Genomic DNA, 8,151 nt, shown 5'->3' with positions numbered 1-8,151 from the left:
ATTTTGCCAATAGTAGAGTGGGGATTTGAGCATGACAAATGCCAAGGAAAAAGAGCTTTAGGTTGCCTTTAGAAGGACTTGTCATCCTTATTCTATTTAAACTTCAACTTTCTTTTCTTTTTTTATGTAAGCATGCTATAAATTGGCTAGCTATTCACAAACTCATTAACTTTTTTGTGTGTACCTATAGACTACATTTCCCATCCTGCCTTGCAACTAAGTTCTAACCAATTGAATAGATGTGAAATATTTATGTATATATAAATATTATATATAATCATAACATATATAATATATTATATAATTTAATGTATTATATATTATATATTACAAATAAAATTTTCTGTCCCATCTATAAAATCCTCCCTCACATACCCTTCCTTCTGGCTTTATACAGAATATCACAGCTTAATTAAAAGTCATGTGTTGTTGAAGATGGAGGAGTTCTAAGACATAAGGAACAGGTTTCCTACATGACTCCTTGTAAGAAGGAACACTCAGTTTGGAATAAATAGGCAAGTAATAAACTCTTTTTGGTTTTTTGGTTGAAAATTATCAAAAAATTAGAACTTAGCACCCCTTTTTTTTGAGCTTCAGGAAAGGAGAACGAAATGCTTATAGAATAATTTAAACGTTGCTACTGGAGAACTGGAACTCTCCCTTTAACAAATACGAGCATTTTGGCGCCAGCCGTGTCCATGGAGGGAGGTTGAGGTTGCCAAGCTCGGGCCCCAGGCACTGGGGCGCGGAGGTGGCGAAGATGTTGGCTTCTTTAGTCCGGGCCACTGTCCAGGCTGTGAGCAAGTGGAAGCTGCAGCCCACCCAAACAGCCCTCACCCTGACACCTTCAGCAGTGAACAAGATGAAACAACTTAAAGACAAGCCTGAACACGTGTGAAAGTCGGTGTTCAGACCAGAGGGTGTAATGGCCTTTCTTACACTCTAGAATATACAAAAAAAAAAAAAGGGAGATTCTGATGAAGAAGTTGTTCAAGACGGGGTGAGAGTATTCATTGAAAAGAAAGCACAGCTAACACTTCTAGGAACAGAAACGGACTATGTGGAAGACAAATTATCCAGTGAGTTTGTGTTTAATAACCCAAACATCAAAGGAACTTGTGGCTGTGGGGAAAGCTTTACTATCTGAAACCTCAGGATTCCTTTGGCTATGAGCTCCAGCAACACTCATGGATGCCTTGGGGCTTACCGAAGAAATCATGTGACTGTCACCTGCTTAATGTGTGGCTCCCTTGTAAGGAAAATAAAGTGATGCATTTTGAAAATGAAGCTAGGGTGCCAGCCCCATATGCCAGAGGTGGTGGGTTCAAACCCAGCCCTGGCCAAAACTTGAAAATGAAGCTAGTATGTTAGATTCAGGAAGAAGTAATATTTGGATTCTCTGTAGGAGACAAAAGATGAAATGCCATCACTTTTGGATTATTTTTCTTTTCTGGTAAAGAAAGAAGTCCTACCCTGCACTTAACTCGCTCTTGTACCCTCTCCTTTAGAGTCAGTTTTATTGGATTTGCCTTCCTGGGCACCTGTCAGTCTGTTCGTGAAAGGGACTGAATGGCTTATATGTGCATCTCCCGTACATTTTCCACAATTAAATCAGTGTCTCCTAAAATTCAGAAATAGGAAGTCCTGTCTGCTGGTAGTAGCATGGCGGTCCATTATTTTTTCACCCAATTTTGGCATAGCCTGTTTACATTTTTATCAAACATTTCATTGTTGGATGTAAATTTGCATGCCCTTTAACAGTACTGACAAAGGATTTTCTTGAACTATAGTGATGGCAGCAAATACTTGAACCACTTGTTTCTAAATCCATTTTATTTGCAACCCTAAATGTCCACGCAAAATGAGATCTCAGGCTGACTTTGATTCTTTTAGTTGAAAAGTCTCTTTTAAAAGCCGTTTAACCCACCCCACTCAGTTCTGTATGTGAGGAGGCCAGTGGTCTTTCGTCCACCCTCGGGGGGTGAGGGGGCACTCCACCACTTTCCCCTTCCTAGTGCCGTCCTCTCTGAGGCAGTCTGGAGGTAAACAGTGATCTGGCTTTTTTTCTGGTCAGCATACTGATATAATTTCTTTTTAATTTGATGAAGATCATATTAGTTTTATTTTGAGTGAGAAGAATCTTATTTTAAAACTCTTTTATGTGAATTACCATCTTGTTTCTTTAAACTTTGAAACTGGTTTATACTATCAGGGCAGACATTGTAGCAACCCAGAATTACTGGGAATATAGTCAGAATAGTGAAGGAAAACATGGGGGTCTTTTCTTAAAATTCCCAATATGCGCACACTTTCTGGTGCCTCCGTCCAATTGCTGAAGTTTTTAAACAATATTTTAACCTAACATTTTTGACATCAACATTCTTTTAAAGTGTTCCTTTTGACACTTAATTACTGATTTTCCTGGGTTTGACATATTAAATATTCTGTAAGATGACATGTATATATTTCCTCAAAAGCTGATTCTCATGAATTTGAGTAGCTGAGTTCTTTTGTTTGTTTTTATTTACTAAAATACTGGTACACAATGCACCAAACCCTAGAGTGGTTGTTTTATGTAAATGCTCATGACTTTGTATCATTAATATAATTATTGATCCACGTATAATTTGTGTGACATGGTGTATGTATATAGAGAGTGAGTTATGAATAAAAAAAAGTGGTCTCTTTGTGATTATAAAAAAAAGAGCATTTTAACTATTGACTACCTTAAATTCTGTGACTTTCACAGAAAATAGCCGCTGCAAAAAGCCACCATTGGTGAAATAGATGTATCTACAAATTCTAGCCGGCTTAGCAAAACAATTTGCCATTATTAGATACATCTTTGAACTAACAAGTGAATGTTTTTTTTTGTTGTTTGTTTTTTGAGAGAGTCTCACTCTGTCACCTGGGTAGAGTGCCCTGGCGTCGTAGCTCACAGTAACCTCAAACTTTTAGGCTCAAGCAATTCTCTTGCCTCAGCCTCCTGAGTAGCTGGGACTACAGGTGCTTGCCTCAATGCCCAGCTATCTTTAGAGATAAGATCTCACTGTTGCTCAGGCTGGTCTCCAACTTGTGAGCTCAGGCGACCCGCTTGCCTCAGCCTCCCAGAGTGCTGGGATTACAGGTGTGAGCCATGGCACCCAGCCTATCAAGTGAATGCTAATCTTTGTGTGCATAAAGACTCCCATGAACTCATTGGCTATAAGGGTATGTGATTGCTTGAAGAAGTATAACATACTATAATGCAAGAATGCTATGTCTACCAAGAATATTTGCTGCAGCAAAAACAAAGGGGGGAAAAAAGACAACTGTAGCCTAGATGATTAGGGATTTATTTTCTCACGTAGTAAGTCCAGAAGTAGGCAGTCGTGGCCTGTTGTGGCTCAAGCATGTAACCAAGGATCCGGAAATTTGTTTTACTATTCTGTGACCTTTTGTGTGCTGGCTTATGGACTTAGGATCCAAGGAGAAAGGGGGAGCATCACTGGGCTCAGAAAAGCAGCACTTCTCACCTCTCTAGTGGAAGGCGACAGGCTGAAAGAGGTTGAGAGTGGGTTTTGACTTAGCTTTAAAAAGAGAATTGTGTTCAAAAAGTTGAGAAACACTGCTTTTTTTTTTTTAGATGCACTGCTCTAAAATTTAAGTGTATATTTTTTAAATTTTAAGTAAATTTATTTCAGGTTGATGTGAGAGTATAAGCAGCCAGGTCAAAATATTTGATTTTGTTAGGTAGAGTCTGTCTTGTGGTTATGTCCCCCACACAAAAGATGTGCCACCCCCCTCACCCTGTGCCTATTCAGCAAGAGCACCCCAACCCTCCCTTGTTACTGCTCCCCCCAATTGAATTGAAATGAGTTTTTCTCCTATTTGGGTGAGAAACACTGCTTTAAAAGTCTTTTAAAGCAGGATTTGGATAAGCCAAGAGAAGGAAATTCCAGGTGAGGGGTATAACATGACACAAAGATGGACTGGACAGGGAGGTTCGTTCTCAGATACTGAGGAGCCCCCCACTCCTGGCCCTGTTAGGTGGAGAATCATGTTGAGAAGCATTGGGAAGGGAGGGTGGGCCTTAGCGTGGCTGCAGTAATTGATAGGATACTACTACAGCACAGGAGAATAAGATCCAAAGAAAGGGTTTGAGAACTATATGGCCATAGGATTATGATAAGCAGGATAAAGAAGCCACGACTCTGCTGTGACAGCAGTTGTGAAATGCTAATTATTAACATTGAAACATATGCAGTTCCAATATTCAACTATTTTGGATCCACAATATTAGATTCATTTATATTTGAGGTGATGGTAGACTGTCCAAATGGAAAAGACTTATAAATAGATGAAGATAAGGGACACAGATTTTTTGAGAGTAAAATATTGGACAAAAGTTTGAATTTCTAGCTAAAACTAGGTACTTTCCCATCTATACTCTCTGTATGTTTTCATGTCCTTTCTATCCTGAAGCTGCCACTTCTGCCCTCACATTTATTTCTAAGCTCCATATCTTATATTCAACTGCTCATGAGACGTCTCCTGCATGATTTTCTTCTTTCATTTCATTTTCCTCTTTCCTCCTTCCTCTCATTCTTGCCTCATGTTCTTTGTCTCCTTGTGTGATATCAACATCCAGCCAGTTGACCACATTCAGAACTTGGCTCTTCTCTTTGGTCGAGCCCTCTCTTCATCCTGTTGTTGTAGCTCTCATAAATTCTGCCTCTTAAATCTATCCTTCCTCTCCATCTCCCACTGCCACTCACTTCTCAGCTGGATTATTGAAATGCCTCCTTACCTGCAACCAAGCAGTCATTTTAAAATACAAATATGACTGTGTCTGTTTCTTGTTAACCCGCACCCTTTCTTGTTTTGGGACAGGGTTTCTCTTCTTTTCCAGGCTAGAGTACAGTGGCATGATCCTAGTTGACTGCAACCTCAAACTCAAGCAACACTCCTGTCTCAATCTCCTGAATAGGCGAGCCTATGGGTGCCCACCACTGTGCCCCACTGATTTTTCTATTTCTAGTAGAAATGGGTCTCAGTCTTGCTCACGTGGGTCTGGAACTCCTAAGCTCAATTGATGCACCTGTCTTGACCTCCCAGACTGCTAGGATTACAGGTATGAGCCTCCGCACCCAGCACACTTCTGATGGCTTTCAGTGCATAAGAAAGTGGAAACTCATTAGCAAGGGCTTTTAAGACTTTCCATGGCACCCACTTTATCTCCAGCCTCACATCCTCACAACTTGCACTCCTAATTTCTTCCACGACATTCTGTGCTGTGCCATAATTCCATGCCTTTGCCTGAAATTGTCATTTCCAACTTTGAACATTTTGGTCATCCTCTAGCAATACCGCCTTTTCCAAAGACTTCTCAGGTGGGCCGTCACCTTCTTTCTGCTGCCCTGGTAATTCTATTAAATCGTTAGCAGAGCAATATGTATTGTTACTCACATGTATTCTCTGGGTCATGAACAATGTGTTCCTGGTGTCTAACAGTGTCTGGTTCTTCATTGGTTCTCAATATCTGTTTGTTTTTGTTGTTTGTTTTTGAGAACAGAGTCTCACTCTGTGTCCTGGGTAGAGTGCTGTGGTGTCATAGCTCACAGAAACCTCAAACTATTTGGCTCAAGAAATCCTCTTGCCTCAGCCTTCCGAGTAGCTGGGACAATAGGTGCCCATCACAACACTGGGCTAGTTTTTCTATTTTTAATAAAGACAGGGTCTTGCTCTTGCTCAGGCTGATCTCAATCCATCCACCTCAGCCTCCCAGAGAGCTGGGATTACAGGCATGAGCCACCACACCCAGCTTCAATATCTATTTGTTTAGTGCATTGCTGTGAGTGGGGGTAAGTTGTCTCAAGAAGAAAGAATAGGACAGGGTGGCAAGGCCAGATCCAAAAGAATGCTCATAGTTAGAGAATGGAGAAAATACAATCAATTCAGTCAGTGAGATGAGCTGAGAATCATTCATCTGCCATGTTAGAGAGCCCCTTATTGGGTGTGAGAAAGTAGTTGGTGTGCTGAGCTAATGATATGTTTGTTTTGACTTATCTTTTGTCTCCAGGTTACAACTAGAACAGATATCAAAAATAGGATTTTTCTGTTACTTTGATTTGTAATTTCAAAACAACTCTTTTTTTTTTTTTTTTTTTTATTGTTGGGGATTCATTGAGGGTACAATAAGCCAGTTACACTGATTGCAATTGTTAGGTAAAGTCCCTCTTGCAATCATGTCTTGCCAAAACAACTCTTATAAACACTATCGATTTTTTTTTTTTTTGAAACAGAGTTTCACTATGTCACCCTGGGTAGAGTGCCCTGGTGTCACAGCTCACAGGAACCTCTAACTCTTGGGCTTAAGCGATTCTCTTGCCTCAGCCTCCCGAGTAGCTAACACTGTCACATTTCTTAAAGGTGTTTCACCTATATAGGTTTTTGTATTGAAGTACAAATTTTTAATCTGGTGAAGAAAAACGCAGAAGGAAAATGTCTGAATCTAGAAAGCCCAAGGAAGTTCCTTCCTATACCCTCACCAAGTTGACACAGCCCCTTTGCTGTGTTTTGAAATCATACACACTCTTTGGGGATGTTATCCAGAGAGGGAGAGCCAGAACCTCATGTGGTATTCCGTTCCTTCTTACACTCACCAAACATAGAAATGACATTATCGTGTTAATTTTTTTTATTTTTCCCAAATGAATAGGTCTTTTATTGCATCCTTAAAATTACAAATAGGTCTTAGGCATCACCTGGTGTGTTCATGTAGCCAGACAACTCTTAGATCTTAGTCATCACCCTGCTGAACTGTTCCTTTTTCAGAGACATAAATACCATCCCCAAATTTTCAGATATCCTTGTTGTGGCTTGCTGAATCAAAGCAGCTGAATTTGAAACAAGCTCAAAGTCATTTTCTTCAAGGATTAACTCATCTTTCTGGGCTTGAGATACTGAACAAGCAGTGCCTGGCCTCATCCGAACCCTGCAATGTATTTTTCACCCAAGCAACTTCATATTTCAACAAGAGACCTGTCCTCCTGGATAACAGCGTCAGTGGGGAAGTGAGCCACACAGAGCTCATCTTGTAACGGAAGCTCAGTGTAACGCCCTTGACCACGTTCTGTATGTGACTACGAACAGTGCAAACAGTAGCCAGATCTTTTCTAGTTCCCCACCCTTTGTCAAACAGAGCTTCTTCTTTTTCTGGCTAAGGAGACTTGAGTTCCACATTGATGAGGTCCCTCCACAGGGTTCCTCGGGGACCCTTCACAATAACTGTGTCTCCCCTAAGAGTGATGTCGTCATTTTCTGGAATGTGGATAGTCTGATGGTTGGGAATGGTCTTTATTCTCACAACAGATTTGGCAAAGAGCTATCATGTTAATTCTAATTAGAGGCAAAAAACAAAAAGTCTAAAACTGTGCCCCCATATTAACTTCCAATTGTTTACAACCTAGTGCTTATATTCCACTTCATGTTAGAAAAACCCAAATCCTTGATTTTTGTGCTTTTATGGTCTACTGATTGACACGAATACCCCTATTCTGCCACACCTACCTGGAGTGTTTGCTGCATGGGTCTTCCCACGCCACCTGTTATTCAGGTGATTGATATATTCTTATATTCTGTTGAATGTTTCATTTTCCACTTCTCATTAGCCTTGACTCCCAGGACTCTATATAAACTCTATTCTTGGATTTGTGCCATCTCCGTTTGATTATTTCCTAATCCAATTTTCCAAGTCACAGCCTCACCAACTGCCTCTTCTTGCTCTAACCTGCCTATTGCCAACCTTCGTTTTTGACCATCCCCCAAGATACTCACAACACATCCTGGGGTTACTTGGCCTGCCCAAAGTCCTCCTAAATTTTTTCCTTTTAATTTTTTTTCACTGTTTTGAATCTTCCCCTTTGAATTTCACCTTCTCTAATCTTGCATTAAGGCTTAAAAATTACGAAAGTGAGCCATGATCTTTGTGAAAAATTGGGAAAATATAAAAACAAATGGAGAGAAGAAAATAATCGCTACATCCACCACCCAGAGAGCACCAGAAGCACAGGCATTTGCATTCATTTTTAGTTTTCTCTTAGCATGAAAATATATATTTGTTATGAATTCTTTATAACGTGATTTGTAATGATACTGTATGTTCCACCT

The 8,151-nt window shown here is 40.2% G+C and overlaps 2 pseudogenes; one reads left to right on the top strand and one right to left on the bottom strand.

Moving 5' to 3' along the window:
* Positions 1-760: 760 nt before the first annotated feature.
* Positions 761-1,147, top strand: LOC128589168 (iron-sulfur cluster assembly 1 homolog, mitochondrial-like; annotated as a pseudogene).
* A 5,634-nt stretch (positions 1,148-6,781) lies between these two features.
* Positions 6,782-7,569, bottom strand: LOC128588592 (60S ribosomal protein L9-like; annotated as a pseudogene).
* Between the last annotated feature and the right edge of the window lie 582 nt (positions 7,570-8,151).

Source organism: Nycticebus coucang, chromosome 6 (assembly GCF_027406575.1).
Source record: "Nycticebus coucang isolate mNycCou1 chromosome 6, mNycCou1.pri, whole genome shotgun sequence".
Lineage (NCBI taxonomy): Eukaryota > Metazoa > Chordata > Mammalia > Primates > Lorisidae > Nycticebus > Nycticebus coucang.
The sequence above is the reverse complement of the archived record's forward strand: the minus strand, read 5'-3'. Positions and strand labels throughout refer to the sequence as shown.